This window comes from Zalophus californianus, chromosome 2, assembly GCF_009762305.2.
Source record: "Zalophus californianus isolate mZalCal1 chromosome 2, mZalCal1.pri.v2, whole genome shotgun sequence".
Lineage (NCBI taxonomy): Eukaryota > Metazoa > Chordata > Mammalia > Carnivora > Otariidae > Zalophus > Zalophus californianus.
In genome coordinates, this window is record NC_045596.1 from 41,242,502 (window position 1) to 41,257,565 (window position 15,064).

Below are 15,064 nucleotides of genomic sequence, written 5' to 3' on the forward strand. Positions count from 1 at the left end.
AATCCTGTTTTTCATTTTGCTAGAAAATGACATTAGAGGGACGGCAAATTACTTGTTGGCTGGTGTGTTAATTAAAACAATATGGAGCAAGAATTCCATCTTTGGTCAGCTTGGACAAAGCAGTCTCTATCCAACTGATGTACCCCTCAAATTCCAGAGTGTGATTTCTATCTGGTCTGAGCAAAAAGGCAAAAAAATAAATACATAAATAAATAAATACATAAATACATAAATACATACATACATACATACATACATACATAAATAAATAAATAAAGGAGAAGGAAACTAGGCAAACATTCTCACCGTCTCTATTATAGAGGGTACCTCACTATTGCAACAAAGGACCCCAATCTTAGTGACTATCACATGAGATAATTTTATGTCTTACTCATGCAAAGTTCAAGAGGCTGTTGGACAGGCAGTCTAGTGGGGGCCACTGTCTTCCAGCTAAGCCTTAGGGTTGTCCCTAGACCCTCTGCCGCTGGCCAGCAGACAAGGAAGGAAGGAGAGCAAGGAGGAGCATGCACAAGGACTTAGGGACAGAAGTCTCTCTAACTGCAAAGGAGGTGGAGAAATGCAGTCCCACTCTGTCCCCAGGAAGAGGAGGCATGGGTTTGGTGAGCTCTAGCTGGTTTCTGCCCCTCCTCTTATGCCCATCCCTCTAAGTTAGTACGATGGCTTGCCTTCTCCCTTCCTCCATCTTCCCTGTAATCTTTATCAAAATCCCAGTATTTGCATAGTACTCTACACTGCATAAAGCCATCACCTGTGCATTCTTTCAACTAATCCTCCCAACCGCTCTAGGAGGAGCAATCATTAATCTCCACTGGGTTCTGAACCCAGGTCTTGGGGCTCCAGCTGCCCTAGTCCCCCAGGGAGGCAGCGTAGGGTTGAGGCTTAGGCTCCCAGCTCTGGTGCTAGACTGCCTTGCTGAAATCTGCGCTCTGCCGCTAGCAGCCTCCTGGATCCGGGGCGCGGTGTGGACCTCCCCCGGGCCAGGCTGCGACACAGGACAACGGAGCAGGGCCTCCCTCACAGGGCTCTCGTGGGTGTTATGGCTGCTGACGTCCACGAGGCCAGCAGGGCACCTGGCTTCTAAGGAACATCCACAGTACTTTGCCGAGAGCAGCCGTGGGAAGAAGACTAAAAGCATTCAGACTCTCATAGGGCCCCTGCTGAGACCACCGGGTGGGGGGGGTCTCCTAGTGCAGAACCCTTTCTCACAGTTCATTTTAATGTGAAGGGAAAGCATTTCTGGGGCCCCTGTGTGGCTCAGTCGGTTAAGCATCTGCCTTCAGCTTGGATCGTGGTCCCAGGGTCCTGGGATCGAGCCCCACATCGGGCTCCCTGCTCCGCGAGAAGCCTGCTTCTCCCTCTCCCACTGCCCCCTGCTGGTGCTCTCTCTCAAATAAATAAAATCTTAAAAAAAAAAAAAAAAAAACATTTCTGAGTGCATTTCTTTTTTCATCACCACAAAGGGGTGCCCCCATCACTTGGTGAGGGACCCGTGTGGCTAGGATCCGCTCCACAGAGTGTCAGTCACATCCATCCCTTCTCAAGTGCCAGGATGCGCGCCACCCAGAGAGAGGCTGCAAAGCTGCACACTGCTTCTGAGGGTCCAAGGACAAGGAACCCTTTCCGGGGCCCCCAGGGGGCCTTTGAACTTGGGGCGTACAAACACTTCAGCTGTTTCAACACCACAGGCCATTTCTGATGCTCCCAAGGCCCCACTCAGTTTCTGTGGACTCTATCATTTACAAAAAGGTCTTTCTCATTTGCTTGCCGCTCGCAGCCCCCGAGAGGGAGGATGTTATTACTCCCTATTTCCAAGACGAAGGAAACTGCCCTGCACTTAAATCCCTTTTTCCAAGGTGATGTGGCTATCAAAGAGCAAGGTCAGTCCTGGAACGTGCCAGAATATGAAGTGTTACTGCCTTTCTCAGGGTAGAATCCTCGGAAGCAGACTCTTGAGACAAGGGTTTGAAGGCAAGTAGTTAATTTTAGGGGCGATCCCAGGAAGGGGAGAAATGAGAGACAAAAGGGAAGGAGGCCCGTGAGGTGTCCCCCGTGGGCGCCCGAGGTGCATCCTGCTGGGAGGCTCTGGGAGACCGTGTATCACCTGCCACCGAGGGATGCTTATCCTCTAACCTCCGGCTGTCATTGGCTGAGGGATCCTCCAAGGGCATTAACTCCCTGGACTGTTCAGCCTGCCTCAGGCCCAGACGGAGAGCAAAGTTTTGTGTGGAGAAGCCTCCGCCCTGTGTCTGGACTGGGAGCGGGGAGGGGATGGGGGTGGGGCACCAACAGCACCTGCCAGGCTCCTGTGTTCCAGCCGAGGCTCCGGACCCTGCCCCTCCCTCACCCAGCCCATTGCCACGGACTGCTCACAGCCCGGCCCTTGGCGGGGGGGGGGGGGGGGGGGGGCGGGGCTGGGACTTTCCCAAGGGCAGCCCCTGTAGCCGGAGAGGGAGGGGATCGGAAAGAGCTTATGATAGGGATGCCAGGTAAAGACTGAATCCAGCTCTGCCATTTCCTGAGGGAAATAGCCCTCACCTACTAGGGCCTATTTCTCCACCAGAAAAATAATATATACTGCGGTGGATTGGTGGGAAGATTAAATATGTAAACACTAAAGGGTGAGCCCAATGACAGCAGGGATCGTGTGTGTCTTAATCATCAGTACGTTCCCAGTGCTTAACACAGTGCTGGGTAGTGAATGGAAGGCAGGCAGGAAGGCAGGCAGGCAGGCAGGCAGGAAGGCAGGCAGGCAGGCAGGCAGGCAGGCAGGCAGGCAGGCAGGAAGGCAGGCAGGAAGGCAGGCAGGCAGGAAGGAAGGAACTGACAAATGTCAGCAGCACAGAACCTGGTCCACTGAACGCTCTCGAAAAGTGTTGCTTCCCATCCTGCCTTGCAGGTCCTTGGCCTGGTGATATACTATAACATCGTAATAGCCGAATCAGGGAGAAAATGAAACTTTTAAGCACTGCTAAATATTGTTTCATTTTTCAGGGAAACCGTGAAGTATATAAAGTTAGAAAAGTATTTCCCAAAAAGAGGCTCAATGTCTCTCTAGCTTGCTGTCTGGGAAGCACTGTGTGGACTTGTCTTCCCTCCTCCCTCTGACTCCACCCTGTTGCTCCCTCTCCTACTGGGACTGAGAGTTTATGGGCCCAGGACTGCCAGGTGCAAAAGGCAGGGGTGGGACCAAAGCCCTAATGTTCTTGCTGCATTTTGTACCTTTCCTCTTACACCCGGCCTGCCGCATCCCACCTCTGCCTCCCCGCCCCCACCCCCCACTGCTCATCATACATCAGCAGTGAGCCCACGGGGGATTTCGTATCAGATAGAATCTTCCACCCATCCTGGGTTTCAGTGAATGTTACTGTTAATGCCCATACATCATGAACCCCAAAGCCAGAAACATGCTGTGCACGTTGATAGTCATAAGGACAATACTGAGAAACCACAAGGCATATCCCTTTTTCCACAAACCTTTTTGGAGCAACTGCTATGTGCCAGGCACTGTGCCCAGCTCTGGGGATACAGTGGGAAATATGGTAGAACCTATCTTTCCTCTTACGGAACTTGAAGCATCGTGGGTAGGCGGATACCAAGCAAGTGATCACCAAATAAATATATACAGTTGACCTTTGAATAGTGCAGGGGGTAGGGGCACCCACCTGCTGTGTAGTCAAAAACCCACATATAACTCTTGACTTCCCCCAAATTTAACCATTAAGAGCCTACTGTTGACTGGAAGACTTATCAATAGCTTAAACAGTCCATTAACATGTATTTTGTATGTTATATGTATTATAGACTATATTCTTACAATAAGGTAAGCTAGAGAAAAGACAATGTTATTAAGAAAATCACAAGGAATTTTTTTACTGGATTTACTGGAAGGTGAAGGAAATGTATAAAGTCCTGTAAGATTCTATAATGAGATGTCACCTCACCTGGGAAGTGTCACCGAGGAAGTGGCATTTGATGTGTAGATGCTGAGTAAGAGAAGAGGTCTGAGAAAAAGGCGGGGACTGCCCGGTAAAAACCCTCTGGGAAGGAAGAAACCCACCACATGCAAAAATCTGAGAGGTCCAGTGTGGCTCAGGCAAGGGTGAACAAGGGAGAGCAGGACCCCGGATGAAGCCCGAGGAGTTCAGTGATTCTCCCCCAAAGTCATGCAGCCAGCGCCTGTGGGGACTGGACTAGATCCTGAGCTAGAGGAGGCGGAGCATTGTTTAAGTCATTCATTCCAGGGACATTTATTGAGCACCTACTGTGGCCAGGCACTGTTTTAGGCATCTAAGTGGAGAAGAGAGGAAAACGAAGTCGCTTCTCTCAAGGAGTTTGATCTTCGTGATGGTGGAGCCGTGGGCGCCTGTGGAAGAATTTTCGGCAGAAGATGACATAATCGCGCTTGCATAGTTAGGCCGGTGGGTTGCATGAGGTGCAGTGAGCCGGGGTGCAGAGGGCATTTGGAGGCGGCTGCAGCAGTCAGGGTGGGAGTGAATGGTGGCTGTGACCAGAGCGTGACAGAGGAATGGAAAGAAGTGGCTATGTCCGAGAGGTATTTCGCAGGTAACGTCTGTGGCATGTGACATTAACTATGGATGTCAGGGTGAGCGTGATGGGGACGTCACAGGTAACGTCCAGGCCTCTGCAAGTATGCAGGGCCTTCTGAATCATCTAAGAATGAATAGTTTATGTGCAACGCAGTTTAAACATTTGGATTCCTGAAAAACATGGGTATTGCCGTGGGACACCGTCCTTAACCAGAACCTGCCCTTTTCCCAACTATGTGTGATTTAAGATAAATAAAAGGCGAGTGTGTGAGGAAGGGGTGTTATTTGTACTGGCAGAAGTAGAAGATCTAGGTCTAGACTGTGATTTTTTTTTTTATGTTTCTGATTTAAAATTTTTCAGAAGGTTTTTTATTATCGCGAGTGTTGTAGCGGGTTCCGAATACGGCCACTACCAGTTATCACAAATGCGGCCGCTTAAAATGAGAGAAATTTATTCTCTCACAGCTACGGAAGCCAGAAGGCTGAAATCAAAGTGTTGGCAGGGTTGGTTCTTTCTGGCAGTTCTGAGAGAATCCATTCCCCATGTGTCTCTGCTAGGTTCTGGAAATCCCTGCTGTTCTCCAACTTGCTGACACATCCCTCAGTCTTCACTGGCTTTCCTCTTGTGTCTATGTCTCCTTTTCTGTCTCTTAGGGTTCACCCTACATCCTGGATGATCTCATTTCTAGCTCCTTAGCTTGATTATATCTGCTAACACTGTATTTCCAAAGAAGTTCACATTCACAGATACCAGAGGGTTAGGACTGGGACACTTCTTTTTGGGAGATACATTTAACCCTCTACAAGGGAATAACTACTTATATTAGAAAATATGACCGCAGGAAATTGATTTAGAGAGTTTTCTGGGTTTTAAGGATGTACATAGAAATACACCAGCTTTCTCTTTGCTGCTAAAAATTAATTACTATACTCTTTTTTTTCCCTTCCCGAAATGCCATACAGAAGAGCAGAGATTTCAGTAGTTACAATCCACGGTTTAATGTATAAACAGAGGAAACAAAGGATTTGTTTCATTGTGCCTGGCCTGGGAGATATATACAAATTCTTTCAAGCTAGGACTAATTGTTTAGTTTAAAGGTTGATAATTTATTTGCCAAGGAGTCAGAAAATAACCAGAGATTAAAGAGCAGCTGTGGATGAATTAATTTTATCCCCAATCACATGAACAAGATCTGGAAATGTACCAGGAGGAAAAGCAAACAAATGAGTTGAAAATCCTCGCCATGTACATCAGACTTAAGCTAATAGGTTTTCAATCTATTTCCCACTGCAAAGAATAATAGCAGCTCAAAACATTGAACATTTACTTTGTGCTTGCCAGCCATGGTTCAAAGCACTCTGCATGTATTAGCTCCTTGATTCCTCACAACAGTCCGGTGACAGTTCTCACCCCCACAGTGCAGTGCATAAGAGATATTGAGCAGGGAACTCAGTAACTTGCTCAAGGTCACAAAGCCACTAAGCAGTAGAGAGGCCAGGATTCGAACCCAGGCATGCATCAGAGCACCTACTTTTAATCAATATGCGATTTTTAAAGTCTTTATTTCAAAACTATACATAATCATAGTGGTTATTTTTCTGCTAAAGGAAAAATGTTGGGTAAAACCCTGACAGCCTCTACCAAGCACCCACACTTCTATTCCACACTCATCTTCCTACCTTCCAAAATGATCATTGGGAGTGTATTTAGTATCTTTCTCCAAAAAATGATAGGTGTAAAAATGTCTCTTAGGGCAGGTTGTCTCTATTTGTATAGCTAGCCAGGACATCTGGGACTCCAGGCAAGGAGCAAGGGACAAGGTCACATGAAGGACAGCCTCTAAGATCAAAAACAAGAAAATCCAGATTGTGGATTTTGTTGGGGGGAAAAAAAAAGGATACGATGAAACTTTAGATTAAAAGAGCCTGAAAAGACACCACCGTTTTTTAAATGATGAAGATGAAACAAACCGTAGTGTCCAAGGATGCACACTGGGTAATAAAATGATTGTAAAAACACAAGAAAGTGACAGCAGGAAAAGCCAGCAGAGGGGCTCCCTCGGGGAAAGAAGGGACAATGATAAGGATGGGGCACAAGGAGGAGTGTCTGGGGGTGTCTCACAAAGTTCTATTTCTTGTTTTGGGGACAATTACAAAGTGTCCAGCTCACCATATTCCATTACACCGTTCATTGACTTTGTGTGGTGTTCTGTATTGGTATTTTATTTTACCTTAAACACATTTAAAAAATTTTAATAATAACTTAAGCATACTATTTACAAATATAGAGGCAAACACCAGGAGAAATGGCTAGAACAGGAGAGGGTGGATTACTTCTGGGGGGTGTTGCATGGCTTGTGGGTGATGAACTCCTATATTTATTTCATTGTAAATCTTTTGATGCTGAGTTCTGCTGCTTAAAACAATAAATTAATTTTTAAAAGAAAATAAACCAGGGGTAGTAAAACCTTACTCGCCGGACTGTCAAATATTTAGTTATGAATATAGAGCACCCAGAACTCAGTGTCTAGGTTGTAACAGGCACTCCATAGGTAGTTGTGATTATATTTACTCTCCCAAGCCAAACTGCAGGCTGAAGAAATGTGTCTATGAATTCCCAGCCCTGCCTGGCACATAGTATGCACTCAATAAATATCTCCTTATGAAACGAAAAAAAAAATATTTCAACATAAACTTCCTGGCAAAACCTTGCTAGTTCTGGCCATGAACCAGCTAGGAAATGCCACATCATATTAAGGCATTTGCAATTAGCATTCCAGGGAGGTATTGAAGTAGGGTCTGATTACAACACTTCAAAAGAAGATAGTTGAAAGGAAAAAAAAAAATTTAATTCTAAATTGCAAAACTAGCACGTGCACTAAAGTTTTCAAAGCTGACTTCATCTCCCACACCCAAATGGGAGCTGGATTTAGTGACTTGTTTCCAAAGAATAGAGTATGGCATGGGACAAATAATGCTACAGTGGCGAAGCCTGCAGATACTACCTTAACCAAAGGACCAAGATTAACACAACAGTGGTAAGTCCATGACAGCATGTTAATGAGGAGGATTTCGCACCCCTGAGGATTTCTCTCCAAAAATTCATATTCTCAATCCAAGTATGAGAAAAGCTTCAGACAAACTGAAATTGAAGGACATTCTATAAATTCTCTAACCAGAACTCCTCAAAACTGTCTAGATCATGAAAAACATGATGACTAACTTGATTGTGCTCATTTTTTCACAATGTAAATACATATTAAGTCACTATGTTGTACACCTTAAAAAATAAAAATAAAAGTTTGTTGAATGATATCAAAAAAAATAATGAAAAACAAGGAAGAAAGGCAAAAGTGCTCCAGACCAGAGTGGACTCTGGACACATGACGTCTAAATGTGATGCTGTATCCTAGATGGGATCCAGGGACAGAAAGAGAACAGAAGTGGGAAAAGTGGTAAAATCGAAATAAAGTCAGGAGGTTGGTTAATAATAATACTCCAGTCTTGATTTCTAAGCTTTGACAAATGTACCAAGGTAATGTGAGATGTTAACATCAGAGGGAAGGAGGAGGGGTTTTACAGACTCTGGAATATCCTTGCCAAATTTTCTGTAAATCTAAAGTAATCTAAAATTAAAAGTTGATTTTTAAAATGCTGCCTTTTAGATTCCCTTGTTGTAAAAAAAAAAAAAGTCTTAAAAAACAAAACAAAACACCCAAACTGAAGCCTGTCAGATGGAATTTGGGTGGCAGATCAGAGTATGCCAAGCCCCAGTTCTAGCTCACCCTGCCTTTTGGGCAATCTGGCATTAAAAGACGAAGCAAAGAGAGCAAAACACAGGTAGCCTTAGGGAGGTTAAATGTTTTTAACAAAAATCAACTTGCAGTGACTTCCATTTCAAAATAATGGCAATTCCTTAGTCTGTGTCTCTTCTATAGCTGAACTCCTGGACAGTCCAGACTGACCAACTGCAAGTGGAATGGGTGGGAAGAGCTTCCCAGGGACCGGGTTGACCAGCTGGAGGAACTGGAAGAAGCCCTGGGCGGCCAGAGCACAGGGAGGGAAGGAAGAGTTGGTGGGAGGAGGTAAGGTGGAGAGAAGCTATTTCCTGGATGTGCAGGGCTTTGTAGTTGGAGTGTGGAAAGGTTTATTCAGTGAGATGCCACTGGAGGGTGACTAACCCTGCAGAAGCACCATATGACTTACGGTCCCTCGGACCCCTGATGTGATGCTCTGAGGAGGAACCAACCAAAAATGAATCACCTGCATTTACTCATGAAGAAACCTCAGACAAACCTAAAGGGAGGGGGTGTTCTATAAAAGACTGGCCTGCAGTCTTCAAAAATCTTAATTTACAAAAAAAGTCATTAAAAAAGGCTAAAGATGTGACCATTAAATGTGTGTAAATGAATCCAGTCCAAATCCAAGAAAAAAATTATAAAGGATATTTTGGGGACAACTGATAAAATTTAAACATGGACTGTTTATTAGTAATAGTGTTGAATCAACGTCAAATTCGGGAAATTTGATCATTGTACTGTAGTTAGTACTTAAGAGGATGATCTTGTCCTTAGAGGATACAGATGGAAGTATTTAGACGTGAAGGGCCATGGTGTCTCCAGCATACTCTCAAGTGGATCAGCAGAAATAGTACTAATAATGGCAATAGTGATAGTAATAAGACATACATATATAAAGAAAGAAAGCAAATAGGGCAAAAAAAATCACAATCAGTAAATCTCGGTAAAGGTATACAGGTGCTTATTATTCTATTCTTGCAACTTTTTTGTGGTTTTGTGATTTTTCAAAATAAAAAGGTAAAAGAAATCCTTCAGGCTGCTGTGCCATGAATAGGTTGGAGAGAGCAATCAAGAAGGTTGGTCCACGTAACGTGGGCTACGTGGGGGAGACTATGTTCCTGAAAGCTTCCGGCTGGCCCTGAGGCATGGTCAGGTTGGAGAGACACTGCTCCAGGCAGAGTATTCTGGGTTTGGACTCCTGTCTCTGACTCCTGGTGCATTTGCGTCTTTAGTATTTTGAAGCAACTCTCCACTCAGGCTAGAGGGGGTTTATTAATCACCGTCCCAGTGACTGTCTGACAGACAAACAAGATTATTCAAGAGACTTTAAAGTATGGAGTGAAGGCATCACTTTCACGAAGATTTTAAAACAGTCCCTTCTAAAGTCCTACCTGCTCCTTTCCAAGTCCTACCCTTCAAATTTCAGATCTCCACATTGTATCTCAGGAATAGCAGTGGGAGAATACATTTTGTGGCATTTGCAATTTAAGTCATGTGACTTTGGCAACTGTTAAAAAACAATCCCAAATCAAGGGAAAAGCACGTCAGTAAAAAGACAAGTTTCACAACTGAACCAGTTGGAAATTCTAGACCCTGGTGAAAGGGTAACAATGGAAAAACACACATTATCAACTTTCAAGCCTCTCTTGGCTCTAGGATACTTGAAAGAATCCCAAACACCAGATGAGGATAGACATCAAGCACATTTTACTGTCTTCCAGCAAATTTAAAATTATGTCTCTGATTACCCTCCTTAGATGATGGCTCCAAGGTCTGTGTGTGTTACACACACACAAAACTAAAAAATCTCTTTAGGCATTCATAAACCCAAGGAGTTCTGAAGTTCAGTGTTAGCTTTTGTCCAAAAGGTTTAACAAAGGGCGCCTGGCTGGCTTAGTCAGTAAGCATGCAATGCTTGATCTTGGGAGTCATGAGTTCGAGCCCCATGTGGGGCATAGAAATTTCTTTTAAAAAAAGCGTTTCATGAGTCCCTTGCAAAGACACCTACTACAAGGTTGCTTATAAAAGCAAGTAAAGAACCTAAATGTTCTGTAAGTTATGGTACATCTATGTTATAGAATTATATGCAACGATTTTTTTTTAACGAAGTAGCTCTGGGATAGGAAGATCTTCAAGACAATTGCGTTGCAGGGAAGCAAGCTGCAGAATAACATTTAATAACATTTAAGTTTTAAAAATCAAGAGTAAACACGTGCAGGTTTACACATCTACTTGCATATATATGTGTGTTAATGCAAGAAAAGGTCTGGAAGGGCCTTCTACAACTTTTCATTACTAGTTACCTTTGGGGAAGGAAATGCGTTGGGAGAAAGGAGGGAACTTTCAGTTTTTACCCTATTTTACAGGGTAGTTTTGAATTTTTAACTGTAATCACGATCTGTGTTATCACTTATGTAAGCTGAATGACCAAAAAATAAATGGCAAAGGCTCTTTATTTCAAAAATAATGCAAAGTATTTTTTCAAAGAAAAGATAAACACGTTGTCGGACTGGAGCTAGGGAAAGCATGGTGTTTCTGAATAAAAAAAAAAAAACCCAGGGGCCGATCCCTACATGGCTCAGAAAAGGGGCTGCGAAATTGCTACAGATCTGGAGCAGCTGGTTTGCTGGGCAGGAAGTGAGAAGCTGTCACCGCAGGCCCCCCCCGTGTCTGTCCCTTTGGGCCCAGGAGAGATGGCAGTGCGTGCACAAGGCCTGCAGCCGGCAAGCCCCCGTCCTTTTTTGTCCTTTCCCAAGGGCAGAAACTGTGCTTTTGGAGAAAACGCTGACTGATTTAGACCTCAGCAGCATGAACAGCAACCAGGGGGCAAAACTGGTCCCAAAGCTGCTTACGGACGAAGTTCACTCAAAGTGCAGGAATGATGACTTGATGTTCTCAGCTCCTTCTGCTCTTTCACTGGTTGGCTGGAAGAGTGTGCACCCAGGCCCAGACCCTGATCTGCTGACTTTGTTGCCCTAAAGGAAAAGAAGATATAAAACACGCATCTTATGTTCTCTGATGTTAAGTCTCTGTTCTTTAGGCTTAAAATACTTGGGGCGGGGGAAGGGGGGCAGTAGGGCAGGGGGCGGGGGGGCGCTGGCGCACACGCCTGCCCGCAGGAGTAGCTTCACTGTTAACCTGTTCGGGCCTAGAAGTGTTCCTCATCTATAAATGCAATTTAAAATCTAAACCATGAACGTTTTATTTATTAAAACAACAGGTTTACATGAAAACAAAAAACAAAAACAACACACACACACACACACACACACACACACACACACACACACACACACACTAACCTTAGAACCAGGCCACAGCAGACACCAAACATGAGCTAGTGTCTGTCAGTGAATCCATCAGACCTCAAAAGAATAAAAGATTTAATCTAAATGGTGTTGGGGCGCCTGGGTGACTCAGTCGGTTAAGTGTCTGCCTTCAGCTCAGGTCATGATCTCAGGAGCCTGCTTCTCCCTCTCCCTCTGCCCCTGACCCCCCACTCATGCTCTCTCTTGGGCACGCTCTCTATCTCAAATACATAAATAACATCTTTTAAAAAATTAATCTAAATGGTATTAGCATAGTCTTACTGCTTATCTTAAATTAATCCAGCAACTTCATTTGTTCCTATTTTAAATATGTGCATAAGTGGAAGATTTGACTGGTACCATTGTGCTCAGCTAGTCCAGACCTATTAATGAATTAATAATGACACAATAACAACTAATAATTTCTGAACACTTACAGCATCGAATTATTGAATGCACTGAACACAGAGGCAAGAGTTGTGCTATGTGTCTGATATACTTCATCTTGTTTAATCCTCATAACACTTAGACATAAGTACTATTATTATCATCATCCCCATTTTAGAGATAAGGAAACTGAGACTGACCAAGAACATACCACTGGTAAATGGCAGAGACTATATTCTAATTCATGTTAATTTGATTTCAAAACCTGTGCTCTTCACTGCTGTGTTACTTATGGACGGTCTATTCTTCTGATGAATAAAAGCTTGGTTCTGAGCCACCTCATCATTTGTGCCTGGAATTCAAACCAGGTAGCTTTGGTGGTACCAGAACAAAGCTTCATAAGTGTCAGCCTTAGTTTCCCCATCCCTACACGGGAATGATACTACTAGACCCCATTTCATGGGGTTGTTATGGGAACCCAAGGATGCAACTCATGTAATGACTTAGTGTAGTATTTCGCACATAGCAATTGCTCAATAAATATGTAATACAAATAACTAGTACTTGCAGAAGAGTATCAGTAGATATAGCAGCTGAACTGGTTTACCAGTACAGCCAGCAAACACCTTGCAGAAAATAGGGTCTGAGTCATGGGATACTGTACAGAGAGGGAGACTCTTGATGGAAGGACTGAAGAAGCAATGAGAATTAAGTCCAACTACTTGACGATTTTACTTGGCACTGGAACCCACCCAGGCAGAACGGGCTGGCTACTTTATCTTCCTTTCTATCCTCTGACCAACAATGCTATCTTAGTGAAACAGTTAAAATGAGCTCAACCCTACTTGAAAATTGCTAAGAGAGCAGATCTTAAAAGTTCTCACAACAAAAATCCAAAACAAAACACTGGAACTATTTGAGGTGATGGATGTTAACTAAGGTAATTGCAGTAATTATTTTGCCACATATATGTATATCTTATGCATTACCTTGTACACTTTAAATGGATACAATGTTATATGTCAATTACACCTCCATAAAGATGGCAGGATAAAAATCAGCTCAACGTGCTCTCTAAAGGGGGAGAAAGCTATGAAAGGGCAGCATTAAAGGCTGAAAGATGTTTGGGTGAAGAAATAAAGGAAGCCTTATCTTTTGAGATTTATTACTTTAAAGAGAGAGAAAGAGAAAGAGCACTCAGGCATGAGGGGCGGGCAGAGAGAGAGGGAGAGAGAGAATCTCAAACAGACTCCCCGTTGAGCTTGGAGCCTGACATGGGGCTCGATCCCAAGACCCTGAGACCCTGAGCCAAAACCAAGAGTCTGATGCTTAACCGACTGAGCTACCCAGGTGCTCCATGGAAGCCTTAACCTTTTGAGTAACAGATTCGTAGTTTTCAAAACTGTGTTCCATGGAACCCTGCTTCAGGGGTTCCAGAAAGGTTTTCATTAGGATTTCACTATTTCAATATAACTTGGTTTAATAATCAACGGACATACTCCAGTGTGTTATAAATCAAATTTAAGTTTGTTGGAGACTTCCAACTGAGTTAACTTGGGAGGTTAACTTATTTTTATGAAGATTTCAAAAATAAAAGTTCCCCACTCTTTTTCTTTACTGAAAAGAATCCTGGAATTTGCAAGACAGCTTTTTAAAAAAATAACAGAAAAACAACAAAACAAAATATTATTTACAATCATATATGTCTATGTGAACTTGGATTTTCTTAATCCTATGTGAGCAAAACAAAATTCATAACTGGGTGCTGAGACCAATAACACACTGCCACTTTAAAAATATCATGGTCATCAAGTAGCCTCCTCATTGTTCTCATTAAGTTTACAAAGTTAGCTTATAAAAGGAATGTATATTAATAAAATACGATATAAAATACTACATACACCCTGAGTAAAGTTCTACGTAAGATTTTGTTTTTCAAAAAAGACTGCTACTAAATGAAAAGTTTGAAAACCTTGGCCTTAGCTCATTTGGACAATGGGATGGGGTGGGTGAAGTCCCATGCATAAGACCCTCAGGTCTCTGCTCTACCCCTTTTCTCTGTCCCTGCCCAGACCCCTGCAGCTCTGAGGCTCCGTCAGCGGGCAGAGGTGGAGATGAGATTTGCGCTAACACGGAGTTTGCGGCCCTTTCCTGCTTCAAGGGTCCACCACACACAATGGTGGCCCTGCTTCAATGCTGAGGCGACCTCCGCCAGTCCCTCCTTCCTTACTCTAGTTCATACCAGCCAGGAAAGCAAAGCAAACAAATGTTGCTAAGATCTCAGGGCTTCCAGTTCCTTGTCTCAGCTTTGGAAAATCTGCACTGTTAACTGGGAACTTCCTTTCTGCTTTGGCATTTTTCAATTTAATCTACTAATCAGTGAAATCTGTTCATGACAGGCCAGGAGGGAAAATACCAACAGGAAAGGGTGAAGACAAATAGAAATATTGAGCCTGGCCCCATCCCTCTGGGAAAATTCCAGAAAGATAAGGGGTAGATGGAAAGGTGAAGAAGACCTAGAAGAGAAGGCATGTGAGACAGATATGAGCTGTAAAACTTTGCACTTTTTAATTTTTTTTTTTTTAAGAAGGCTCTACATCCAGCATGGAGCCCAACATGGGGCTTAAACTCACGACCCTGAGATCAAGACCTGATCTGAGTTCAAGAGGCAGATGCTTAACTGACTGAGCCACCCAGGTGTCCCAAAACTTTGCACTTTTGCATAAACATTTGTAAGACTATATTCTATAATCTAGATTAACTCATAACTAATAGAAGAGCCATTATTTTCACTATAATTTTCCAAATAAATGTGGTCACCCTCAAACACCGCAGCTTCAGTTTCATCATATCTCATGTTATTTAGCCATTATGCAAGTTAAGCCTACTTCAACTGTAAAACCTCTGTATTGCAAAAATGTTTCCACATTTATGCAGAAACATTTCAGGTTCAAGGAATGACACATTTCAAGCTAGAGGAATGACAAAAAAGACGGATAAT